The sequence below is a fragment of the Malaclemys terrapin genome, chromosome 1 (assembly GCF_027887155.1).
Source record: "Malaclemys terrapin pileata isolate rMalTer1 chromosome 1, rMalTer1.hap1, whole genome shotgun sequence".
Lineage (NCBI taxonomy): Eukaryota > Metazoa > Chordata > Testudines > Emydidae > Malaclemys > Malaclemys terrapin.
The window spans coordinates 87,020,992-87,034,333 of NC_071505.1; the positions used below are offsets into that span (position 1 = coordinate 87,020,992).

At 48.0% G+C, this 13,342-nt stretch overlaps 1 protein-coding gene across 1 annotated transcript in view; it reads left to right on the plus strand.

Annotated features, from left to right (window-relative positions):
* LOC128837714 (solute carrier family 23 member 1-like) overlaps positions 1 to 1,362 on the plus strand; it is a 69,319-nt gene extending 67,957 nt beyond the window's left edge. Inside the window, exon 12 of the mRNA XM_054029099.1 lies at positions 1 to 1,362. This exon is cut by the window's left edge and continues 3,151 nt beyond it. The gene's annotated coding sequence lies outside the window, so the exon portion shown is untranslated.
* Positions 1,363 to 13,342: the final 11,980 nt, after the last annotated feature.

Consider the following 13,342-nt stretch of genomic DNA (forward strand, 5'->3'; position numbering starts at 1 on the left):
GAACAAGGTTTGTGATAGATTCTGCACCACTGGAAACTTTAAAATCAAAATTGGGTGTTTGTTTTCCTTTAAAAAACTGCCCTTGAATTTGACGCATGAATTAATACAATGAAATCCTATGGCCTGTCTTAAACAGGAGGTCAAAGGAGTCAATCACAGTGGTCCTCTCTGGCCTTAAAATCTATTAATCTCACAAGGCCTTTGCTCAGGATGGAGTAGCAGAGGTGCTGCAGGTCAAAACTGAGGTGCATTGGCAAAGCTGTTTGGGGAACCCAAGACTAGAACAGAAGGGCGTACTACAGATCATGAAGGCGGGAGACCAGGACTGATATATTAGATAAACTATCTACTAACATCTTGGAAGCTTCAGTGTGAGATATTTTCCTACAGGACTGCCATTGTTTAAATTGGGATCACCGTATAGAACCATATAGAATGGAAACAGAACACGAGGAATGTACTGTAAGGATTCAGTGTTTATATAGGCTCCTTGTAATTTTGGAGACTGCAGATATGAGAGTTTGTTTTCCTAACAATTCATTGAGCTGAAAGTCTAGAGTTCGAAGACTGTGTTTTAGGGAGGCATATTATGTGTGCAGTGTAGGCATGAAGTGGGCAACATTAATTTAAATGAGCTTATATATAGCATGATGTGAAAGAAAAATCTGGTACAGATTTGATTTAGATCCGATAGAAAGAAAATATGATATCGGAGAGTCACTCTTCATTGTATGAACACTGCAGTGATCATTGTGTATCACTTAGCATAACTGTCTCACTGTTAACTTGATCTTCCCCATTCTGTCTGTTGTATCCACCTGTTTTTGTTGTTGTTTGTTATGTTTGTATGACACCTAGCACGATGAGGCCCAGATCCCTGACTGGGCCTTTAAAGAACTACTGCACTACAAATAATAAATGTAACCTAGATCTTATTTAAAAGAATTCAAAAAGAGGCAGAAAACTCTTGGTATGGAATGCTAGAGGGTTTCAAAATTTCATCTGGTCCTATTAGTATTTAGTGTGTGTTATCTGAAAATCTCCTCTCTTGTTTCAGAGTAAAACCTCTGGAGACTTCTTTATTTTTAATCAGGCAATTTTTCATTTTCAGTCTCTGATGTTATATTTGTTGGAGCTAGATTTGGAAGGATTAGATTTTTATTGGTAAATGTCAATTTCACCATACACAGAAAACCAACAACAAAATGTTTCTATTGATAACTGAAATGTATAGATAGACAAAATAAGAAAAATGCTGCTTGAGAACTAATTAGAGTTTGATTTAAGGATATTTACTTTGTATTTTTGGTGTGATGTTGAAAACTTGTGTTTTAATGGTTTATAAAGCTTTAACTTTTTGAATCTCAAGCTCTATTGTCATTAAATAATTGTCTGCCATGCCACATAATTTCCCTCAACTGTGAAAACTGATTGATAAAAATAAAAATACTTTAAAAATAAACATTGACATTATCCATCAAAATTATTTAAAAAAATCAAATTCTGCCAGTTGTAAACTCTGTCAAAAACACTCCCTATTATTGATTCAAATTACTTGAGGTACATAAGCATAGATTTCAATTCACAGCAAAATCTCGTATATGTTTCTCTGCCCTGGTCTACACTACGAGTTTAGGTCGAATTTAGCAATGTTAGATTGATTTAACCCTGCACCCGTCTACACGATGAAGCCATTTTTGACGACTTAAAGGGCTCTTAAAATCAATTTCTGTACTCCTCCCCAACAAGGGGATTAGCATTGAAATCGACATCACCGGGTCAAATTTGGGGTAGTGTGGATGCAGTTCGAGGGTATTGGCCTCCGGGAGCTATCCCAGAGTGCTCCATTGTGACCGCTCTGGACAGCACTCTCAACTCAGATGCACTGGCCAGGTAGACAGGAAAATCCCCGCGAACTTTTGAATTTCATTTCCTGTTTGGCCAGCGTGGTGAGCTGATCAGCACAGGTGACCGTGCAGAGCTCATCAGCAGAGGTGACCATGGAGTCCCAGAATCGCAAAAGAGCTCCAACATGGACCGAACGGTAGGTACTGGATCTGATCGCTGTATGAGGAGACGAATCCATGCTATCAGAACTCCATTCCAAAAGACAAAATGCCAAAATATTTGAAAAAATCTCCAAGGGCATGAAGGACAGAGGCTATAACAGGGACCCGCAGCAGTGCCGCATGAAACTTAAGGAGCTCAGGCAAGCCTACCAAAAAACCAAAGAGGCAAACGGCCTCTCCGGGTCAGAGCCCCAGACATACCGCTTCTATGATGAGCTGCATGCCATTCTAGGGGGTGCCCCACCACTACCCCACCCCTGTTCATGGACTCCTGCAAGGAGGGAGTCTCACGCAACAGGGATGAGGATTTTGGGGACAAGGAAGATGAGGAGGAGGAGGGTAGTGCAAAGCAGGCAAGCGGAGAAACCGTTCTCCCCAACAGCCAGGAACTGTTTATCACCCTGGAGACAATACCCTCCCAACCCTCGCAAGGCGGGCTCCTGGACCTTGAAGGCAGAGAAGGCACCTTTGTAAATAAAATACATGGTTTAAAAGCAAGCGTGTTTAATGATTAATTTGCCCTAAAGACTTGGGATGCATTTGCGGTATAGCTATTGGAATGCATTCAAGCAACATCCGTTCTTTATCTCTCTGTGTTATCCTCAGGAGAGTGATATCATTCATGGTCACCTGGTTGAAATAGGGGAATTTTATTAAGGTGACATTCACTCTCACATGTAATGAAGGTTAAAGAAGCCAAAAGACTGTGGCTTACCATGGCTGCCTGCAAGCCGAATTCTGTTGCCTGGCCCTGTGTGTGTGATCTCTCACACCAAACCGGCAGGCCCTCAATATAAGAGGCAAAATGTGACCTTGTACCGAAAGCACATGTGCTATGTAATGTTAACAGCTTGGTTCACCGTGAAAGAGTCTACCCATTGTTCTCTAAAATGTCTTTTTAAATACTACTCTCCCTTTTTTTTCCTCCCGCAGCTGCAAATGTTTCAATGCTCCCCCATCATCTCCATCCCAGAGGCTAGCACAGATAAGAAGGCAAAAAAAACGCTCTCACAATGAAATGTTCTCTGAGCTCATGCAGTCCGCCTGCACTGAAAGAGCTCAGCAAAATGCGTGGAGGCAGACAATGTCAGAGTCCAGGAAAGCACAAAATGAATGCGAGGACAGGTGGCAGGAGCAAGAGGAGAGGTGGCGGAAGCATGATGAGAGGAGGCAGGATGCAATGCTGAGGCTACTGGAGGATCAAACTGATATGCTCCGGCGTATGGTTGAGCTGCAGGAAAGGCAGCAGGAGCACAGACCGCCGCTGCAGCCCCTGTGTAACCGCCCGCCCTCCTCCCCAAGTTCCATAGCCTCCTCACCCAGATGCCCAAGAACACGGTGGGGGGGGGGAAGCCTCAGGGCTCCCAACCACTCCACTCCAGAGGACTGCCCAAGCAACAAAAGGCCGGTATTCAATAAGTTTTGAAGTGCAGTGTGGCCTTGTCCTGCCCTCCTCCCCCACCCCACCCAGTGCTTCCCTACTCCCTCACCCCTCCAGAGCTACCTTGGCAGTTATCCCCCTATTTGTGTGACGAATTAATAAAGAATGCATGAATTTGAAACAACTATGACTTTATTGCCTCTGCAAGTGGTGATCGAAGGGGGGAGGTCGTCTGGGTTACAGGGAAGTAGCGGGAACCAAGGGGGTGGGTTTTCATCAAGGAGAAACAAACAGAACTTTCACACCGTAGCCTGGCCAGTCATGAAACTGGTTTTCAAAGCGTCTCTGATGCGCAGCGCACCTTGCTGTTCTCTTCTAACCACCCTGGTATCGGGCTGTGCGTAATCAGCAGCCAGGTGATTTGCCTCAACCTCCCACCCCGCCATAAACATCTCCCCCTTACTCTCACAGATATTATGGAGCACACAGCAAGCAGTAATAACAATGGGAATATTGGTTTCGCTGAGGTCTAACCGAGTCAGTAAACTGCGCCAGCGCGCTTTTAAATGTCCAAAGGCACATTCTACCATCATTCTGCACTTGCTCAGCCTATAGTAGAACAGCTCCTGACTACTGTCCAGGGTGCCTGTGTATGGCTTCATGAGCCATGGCATTAAGGGGTAGGCTGGGTCCCCAAGGATAACTATAGGCATTTCAACATCCCCAACGGTTATTTTCTAGTCTGGAAAGTAAGTCCCTTGCTGCAGCCGTTCACACAGACCAGAGTTCCTAAAGATGCGAGCGTCATGTACCTTTCCCAGCCATCCCACATTGATGTGGTGAAATGTCCCTTATGATCCACCATTGAAAAGTACCCCTTTCGGTTTATGTACTGGCTGCCTTGGTGCACCAGTCCCAAGATAGGGATATGAGTTCCGTCTATCGCCCCACCACAGTTAGGGAATCCCATTGCAGCAAAGCCATCCACTATGACCTGCACATTTCCCAGAGTCACTACCCTTGATAGCAGCAGCTCAGTGATTGCATTGGCTACTTGGATCACAGCAGCCCCCACAGTAGATTTGCCCACTCCAAATTGATTCCCTCCTGACTGGTAGCTGTCTGACATTGCAAGCTTCCAGAGGGCTATTGCCACTCGCTTGTGAACTGTGAGGGCTGCTCTCATCTTGGTATTCTTGCACTTCAGGGTAGGGGAAAGCAAGTCACAAAGTTCCATGAAAGTGCCCTTAGACATGCAAAAGTTTCGCAGCCACTGGGAGTCATCCCAGACCTGCAACACTATGCAGTCCCACCAGTCTGTGCTTGTTGCACGGGCCCAGAATCAGCATTCCACGGCATGAGCCTGCCCCATTGCCACCAGGATGTCTACATTGCTGGGGCCTGTTCTTTGAGAGAAGTCTGTGTCCATGTCCTCATCACTCTCGTCACTGCGCTGCCTTCGCCTCTTCACCTGCTTTTGCAGGTTCTGGTTCTGAACATACTGCAGGATAATGCGCAAGGTGTTTACAATGTTCATAACTGCTGCGGTGATCTGAGCAAGCTCCATGCTTGCCGTGGTGTGGCGTCTGCAGGAGAGCAGAGTTGCAGCGGAAGCGGTGGCTGACGACAGATGCCACGAGAATAGATAGTTATAGAGAGATGCCACGAGAATAGACATTTATAGAGAACGATGAGAGGACCTGCGAGGTGGATTCAGGAGAGCAGAGTTGCAGCGGAAGTGGGAGCCCATGACAGCCAACATGGAGAAATTCGCTATCGATCGAGACAAGAGCAGGAGAGTAGAGTGGCAGCGGAAGCAGTGGTTGGAAGACCAGTTTTGCAAACCTATTGCGCCATCTGCTGCAAGCAGCACCAGGACACAACAGCAGTGGTGTCCGTTAGCTGAGAGGGCTGCACGCTTGCCGTGTGTGGCAGGTTCTCTGTCATGCCCCTCTTCCAGAACCCGCTGGCTGTCCCAATAAAGTGCAGGGAGACTTCCAGTTATGCAGCACGTGTGGCTTTATTTACACACACAGTTCTCCCACCACCAGTGTTGAGCTATATACAAGGCTTACAGGGTTAGTTCCCTCTTTTCCAAGCAGTCAGCCCGCAGCTAGGAGACTGACCTTTCCCTTGCTGGGCTTTTCTTCTGGCTCCCAGCCCTTATAACTGCTGGCTTGTCAGGCCCGCAGGTGGAGCCAATCCCCAGGCCAGGCATCAGGTCTGTTTCACTAGCCCCAACCTATTTCTCTTGATTGGAGCTGGCTGAGCAGAGGTAATTAGGTGCTTTTACACCAGCACCCTGCTACACTGTGGTATGGCGAGACAAGAGCAGGAGAGCAGAGTTGCAGCAGAAGCGGTGGATGATGACGATCATATAGAGGACCTGTGAGGTGGATTCATGGCACCAGGACAGCTGGAGAGCAGAGTTGCAGTGGATGTCACAAGAATAGATATTTATTCAGAATGACCAGAGGACCTGTGAGGTGTATTCATGGCACCAGGACAGCAGAGTTGCAGCGGAAGCGGTCGTTTGATGACGACGGTTAGCAGTCCTACTGCACCATCTGCTGAAAGCAGTATGGCGTCCTCATGGAAAAAAGGTGCGAAACGATTGTCTGACGTTGTTTTCACGGAGGGAGGGGCGACTGACGACATGTACCCAAAACCACCGGCGACAATGTTTTTGCCCCATCAGGCATTGGGAGCTTAACCCAGAATTCAAATGGGCGGCGGAGACTGCGGGAACTGTGGGATAGCTACCCACAGTGCAACACTCTGAAAGTCGATGCTAGCCATGGTAGCGTGGACGCACTCTGCTGACTTAATGTGCTTAGTGGGGGGACACACAATCGACTGTATAAAATCGCTTCCTAAAAAATCGACTTCTATAAATTCGACCTAATTTTGTAGTGTAGACATATGATACATACTGTAAATTGAAATCTGCATCCTCAGAGTAAAACAGAATTTGTGGGATCTAGACCAGAGCTTTAGCTTGCCTGTGAAACACCAGCTTCACTGTCAAACATATTGCCTCTTCTTGTTTATTGTTTTATATTGTGGTAATGCCTAGGGCCTCAGCCAGGTGGGAGGCCATTAGGCACTGTACAGGCATCTAGTAAATGAGCTATAGGCAAAGACTGTTGCTGGCCTTGTAGAAATAGATTTCACGGCCAGAAAGGAACATTGTGATCCTCTAGTCTGACCTCCTGTATAACACAGGCCATGAAATGTGTTTGCATGTAACTAGCTGTCCCGTTTTGTGTTCTAGCTTCTATGGCTTTATTGTTAGCTAATTCTCACATCTACAAAGAGAAATCTCCGCACTCTAAGTCTGTAGCAGAGCTGTAATGAATTATTACTCTCTCCCTGTGTTTAATTTCTAGAGGCCATCATCATATGCTCCAGTTATAACCTTTTGCAGCTGTAAAAAGGAGAACAGGAATACTTGTGGCACCTTAGAGACTAACAAATTTATTGGAGCATAAGCTTTCGTGGATTACAGCCCACTTCTTCGGATGCATGCTGTGTAACCTACCCTCCCACTTCTGTTTGCATTGCCCACTGTTTTCTTCCTGCCTTCTTCCCTGCTGCCCATCTGCCTCAAACTCCCTTCCTCCCCAAGTGTCCCAGCCTGCCACCCTATGTTTTCAGATCCTTGCATCTCTTGTGAAATCGACCATCTCACATCTGCCAAACTGACTCTCTGTAAAAAAATCAAAAATGTCCAGGACAGAAACTAAAAATCCTTCCCTGTGTTGTGATAGTGACCCTCAGCTCACCTGATGCATTGTATGTTAGCACTGTGTGCTGTCCATTTACACTGTAGGCTCTGTGTGATACGGACTGTCCCTCCTGCTTGTTAGATACAGACCACACACTATTGGTGCTCAATAGATAATCATTCAGTTGGAGAAACAAAATAACCTTCTCTTCATTTTTCTGTGGTGTCCGTTACTGTTTTTAGCCTCCTTCCACAAAGCTCCTTCCCTACCCAGGTCCATCCTTGATTTAAACTTCACCTTCAAGCCTTACCTTAAAACTGATCCTGTCCCTGTAAAGCAGTGTGTGGTGCTATGTATGTAAGATGCTCTGTTTAAAAAAAAAAAAAAAAAAAAAGGGTATGGGACAGAACTTCTCCATTTGCTACTAACATGCAAGCAGTTCTTGTTCATTCAGCTTTGCTTAGTATTCAGCCGCATGCAGTGTGTTTCATGTCTGGCTGTCAGTGCTGGATTAACACACATGCACTGTGGCCTGGATTCACAAAGGTACTGAGTTGCTTAAGTCTGGGTTTAGGCACCTAAGTCCCTGTTTTGGCTCTGCTGTGATCCACAAAACTACTGAACTCTTCAGGTGCCTAAACTCACTCAGCACCTAAGTTATTCCCCCTGCCCGCCCAGGGTAAAAATTCCCTAGGTGCCTAAGTTTCTGCCTCTGGGCATGTGCTCTGCTACCTCCCCTTAGGCAGCCAGGTGCCCATCTCCTGCCTAAACCCTAGTGTGATCCATGAACAGGGGCAAGATAGGCATTTGTCTGCCTAAGTCGCATGCGGGACCTGCTTTGGTCTTTCAGCCTAGCAGCTAGAGCACCCACCAGCTTCAATTTCCTCCTCTCTCCACCTGAGGAAGAGAGAGAGGATTTGAACCCAGGTGTCCCACATCCCAGGTGAGTGCTCAAACCACTGGGCTGAAAGCTATGAGGTGGGCCCCCCCGCCCCCCCGGACATTTTGTGTGATGTGAGGTAGGAGCCTAACTCATTCCCTCAAGAAATGATTTAGATGCCTAAGCCAGTTGATTCCAGGAGAGAGGCTCCTGTTCATGAATCGCTAGCAGAAATAGACGCATCCCTGCTGCCCAGAGTTCGGTGCCTATCTCTGGGCAGGCATGGGGCTTAGGACACATTCCTCTGATTGGCATCTCCCATTGACTAGCTTAGGCAGCTCCGTGCCTACGGTGTTGGCTCTTGTGCATTGCACTTATCTCCCCATTCAGTATATAGGGATCCTAGCCACCTAACTCAGGCTTTGTGAATCAGTATGTTCCTGTGAGTTCGTAGGCCCCCAAAGTTAGGCGGTGCATTGCTCAGTATCATGCCTAAGCACCTTTGTGAATCTAGGCCTATAGTCAATGCCTAGGGTCCCTGTTCCTGTTGTCAAGCAGGAACCTCTTGGGGAATTCTGTGCCAAAAAATTAAAAATTCTGTGCCTAAAAAGTCTGTGCACAATATTTTAAAATTCTGCAAAATTCTGCATATTTTATTTGTCAAAATAACACAATATAATCATGGCAGTTTCAATTATGTTGGTAATTTATTTCAAAATGCCTGTCAGCAAGTATGTCTGTAACAATACAGACAACAAAAAAGATTCAGGAAATGTTTTTTGACAAATAGATTCCTTACTAGGCATATTAATACAGAACTCTGAGTAATAATTCATTTAAATTACAGTACAGAAAAGACAATTACCTTTCCGTAACTGGAGTTCTTCGAGATGTATTGCTCATGTCCATTCCACAATAGATGTGCGTGCTCGCCACGTTCACCGGTGCTGGAAGTTTTTCCCTTAGCAGTACCAGTAGGGGAGCGCCCCTAATGACCCTTGGAGTGGCGCTGCGCGCTCCCCCCACCATCCATTCCTTCTTGCCAGACAACTCCGACAGAGGGGAAGGAGGGTGGGATATCGAATGGACATGAGCAACACATCTTGAAGAACACCAGTTACGGAAAAGGTAACTGTCTTTTCTTCTTCGAGTGATTGCTTATGTGCATTCCACAAGAGGTGATTTCAAGCTATATCTGTTGGAGGTGGGTAGGAGTTCACAGACACTCAGGACAGAGCACAGTCCTGCTGAACCCAGCATCCCCCCTGGTTTGGGAGATGATCGCATAATACGAGGTGAACGTGTGAACCGATGACCATGTGGCAGCCCTACAGATGTCCTGAATAGGGACATGGGCCAGAAAGGCAGCCAACGAGGCCTGCACCCTGGTTGAGTGTGCCCTCACAATCGGCAGTGGGGGGACTCCTACCAGGTCATAACAAGTACGGATACACGAGGTGATCCAGTTGGAGAGCTGCTGAGTGGAAATCGGCCGGCCTCTCATGCGTTCGGCTGAGGCGATGAACAGTTGTGAAGATTTCCTGAATGGTTTTGTACATTCTAGGTAACAAGCCAGAGCCCGTCTCACATCTAGCATGTGGAAGCGGCACTCCTCACTGGACACGTGAGGTATGGGACAGAGCACCGGCAGGAAGATGTCCTGGCCCATATAGTAGGCGTAGACCACCTTAGGAAGGAATGAAGGATGGTAGTCGGAGCTGTACCTTATCCTTATGGAACACTATGTACGGGGGTTCGGAGGTCAGGGCCTGGAGCTCCGAGACCCATCTAGTGAACGTGATTGCCACCAGGAAGGCTATCTTCCATGAGAGGTGTGACCAGGAGCATGTGGCCAACAGTTCAAATGTACGTCCAGTTAACCTGGCCAGCACCAAGTTCAGGTCCACTGTGGGACTAGGGGCCTAACATACGGGAAGAGGCGATCCAAACCCTTAAGGAATCGGCCAGTCATGGCATGAGAGAATATCGTGTAACCCTGCACTGGCGGGTGGAAAGCCGATATGGCCGCCAAGTGTACCTTGATGGACGAGGACGCTAGGCCCTGGGCTCTAAGATGAAGGAGGTAGTCTAATATAATCTGGATCGGAGCAGCCACGAGTGAGACGCCCCGATCAGCAGCCCACCGGGAAAACCAAGACCATTTTGCCAGGTAGGCCTGATGCATGGAGGGACACCTGCTCTCCAGGAGCATGTGCTGAACCCCTTCTGAGCAAGTCCTCTCCTCCCGGCCTAACCATGGAGCAGCCACGCCATGAGGTGGAGTGCCGGTAGGTTGGGGTGGAGAAGTTAACCTTGGTCCTGGGAGAGCAGGTCTGGGCGGGTTGGCAACTGCCACAGCAGGGCAACTGCCAGGCTCGTGAGAGTCCCGAACCAATGTTGCCTGGGCCATGCCGAGGCGATCAGGAGGACCCGGGCCCTGTCTGTTTTTATCTTTTCCAAGACCCTGCCGATCAGGGGAATCAGGGGAAAGGCATAGAAAAATTGGCCCAACCAGGGCAGAAGAAAGGCATCAGAGATCGCCCCCACGCCCCCCCTCCCCGCCCTGAGCAGAAGTGGGGACACCGGGGGTTTTGCCGGGTCGCGAACAGGTCCACTTGGGGAGTGCCCCGCGTTTGGAAAATCCTGTGCACCACCTCTGGGTGCAGTGTCCACTCGTGCTGAGAGGCGAAGTCCCGGCTCAGCCGATCTGCCCGAGAGTTCCAGATGGCCAGTAAGTGATGGGCTTCCAGGTAAATATCATGGGCTATGCAGGCGTTGGGTAGAGACCTGCTAACTCGTTTCATATATACTAGGTCACCGAGCCAGTGTCAGATGGTAACTTTCCGTTACTAACAACCGGGGGCCAATTTTAGACTAGTGACTTAGAGATGAAAGGCTTCATATCTCATTACCAACCGCCCCTTGAGCCATCCGCCGCCCTGCTGTGCCTACGTTCCTTGAGAAGCTGCTTCTTGTCGGCAAACATGTCTTTCCTCTGAGACCATCTTCTCCAAAGACTGAGCAGGGAACAGGCCATGCAATCTAAATAGAAATGAATGCCTTTTTAGTCTGACCTTTTGGGTGAGGGTGCCCTAAAGGGGCATATACTGTACATCCTCCTCTGGATGCATCAGGGTTTTGCAAGGGTCTCCTCCTGGCATCACAATGAGAACATACACAAAGGGCGGCCAAACATAATCCATGGGAAACTTTGTGACCCTATTGGCCATGCCTTGCTGAAGAGCTAAATCGTGACTTTAGATGGGATGAAAGTGGCAGCGTTTTGCTCAGGGGCTCTGTGCTGAGCGATATCTGGAGAGGCTGTTTGTGTATGCTAGATAAACCCGTTTCAGCGTGGGCTAGCGGTTATAAAAGTGGCTCTGTCAGGAGAGTATAATGAATGAAAGATCTCTCTGAGCTTCCCTCCCTACCAAAGATTAAGGCCCAAATGTAGCCCTGGCATAAGCTGACACAGCTTCATTGACGTCAGTGGGGTCGCACCTGCTATGTCAGCATTACATTTGTGCCAAAGCTTTGGAAAACGTTGACTTTAGCAAGCTCCCGACTCGCTGGCCGTAAAGAACTCCAGGCTGCGTTAGGTGGAAAAGAGCAAGCTGTTTCCATTTCTTCTTCCTCTCAACTTCAACTTCCCTCCCTATTTCACGTATTCTTATGTAAGCAGCGCTAGGAGTGTTTTGAGCTGACAGATGATGTCCATCAAATGAGCATATTCTTTTGCCTTCATGAGACATGGACATCTAAATATACTTCAGTGCAGCATTCTGCAACCTCACCGCCTTTTCCCTAATCAGTTGGCCAGACATGCCCGATTCACCGGTATAATTATTATTCAGTACTCTTTCTTTGCATTGCAGTATTGCTTATCCATGGATCAGCACCCCATTGTATTATGTACTGTAACTGTACACCCAAAAGAGAAGGAGGTCCTTGTTGCCAAGAAGGCTAACAGCATTTCAGGTTGTATAAGTAGGGGCATTTCCAGCAGATCGAGGGACGTGATCATTCCCCTCTATTCGACATCGGTGAGGCCTCATCTGGAGTACTGTGTCCAGTTTTGGGCCCCACACTACAAGAAGGATGTGGAAAAATTGGAAAGAGTCCAGCGGAGGGCAACAAAAATTATTAAGGAGGCTGGAACACATGACTTATGAGGAGAGGCTGAGGGAACTGGGATTATTTAGTCTGCAGAAGAGAAGAATGAGGGAGGATTTGATAGCTGCTTTCAACCACCTGAAAGGGGGGTTCCAAAGAGGACGGATCTAGACTGTTCTCAGTGGTAGCAGATGACAGAACAAGGAGCAATGCTCTCAAGTTGCAGTGGGGAAGGTTTAGATTGGACATTAGGAAAAGCTTTTTCACTAGGAGGGTGGTGAAGCACTGGAATGGGTTACCTAGGGAGGTGGTGGAATCTCCTTCCTTAAAGGTTTTTAAGGTCAGGCTTGACAAAGCCCTGGCTGGGATGATTTAGTTAGGGATTGGTCCTGCTTTGAGCAGGGGGTTGGACTAGATGATCTCCTGAGCTCCCCTCCAACCCTGATATTCAATGATTCTATTCAATGATTCTAAGTCCCACAGTCTGAGCACTTTCCTGGCAGAGGGCTGAGGGGGGCCCCGCCTTGCCTGTTGATGTAGAACATCGAGGCCGTGTTGTCCGTGAGAACCCTGATCACTCTGCCTGCCAGGTGCGAGTGGAAGGCCACACATGACAGATGGACCACCCTGAGCTCCTTGACATGTACGTGCAGGGCAAGGTCCTGTGCGGACCACAGACCTTGGGTCTGGAGGTTTCCCACATGGGCTCCCCACCCTAGGTCTGATGTGTCGGACACCAATTCCGCAGACGGGGGTTGGCCCCTGAATGGGACCCCTTGGAGCATGTTTCCCGGGGAGGGCCACCAGTACAGGAAGGCTATCACCAGTTCAGGCAGTGAGGATTTTGTCCATCCTGTCTTTGGACTGGGAGAATACGGAGGCCAACCAGAGCTGGAGGGGCCTCATCCTGAGTCTGGTGTGATGAACCACGTATGTGCATGCTGACATATGACCCAGGAGTTGGAGGCATGCTCTGGCTGTGGTCATGGGCAACCTTGTGACTGTTCTGATGAGCTCCCTTAGGGTTTCGAATCTGTCCAGTGGGAGGGAGGCTTTGGCTGACGTTGCATCCAGAATTGACCCAATGAACTTTATGCGCTGCACTGGAACTAACATGGACTTGGTGTCGTTTACCAACAGGCCCAGTGTAGTGTATGTGAATGGGAGGAGT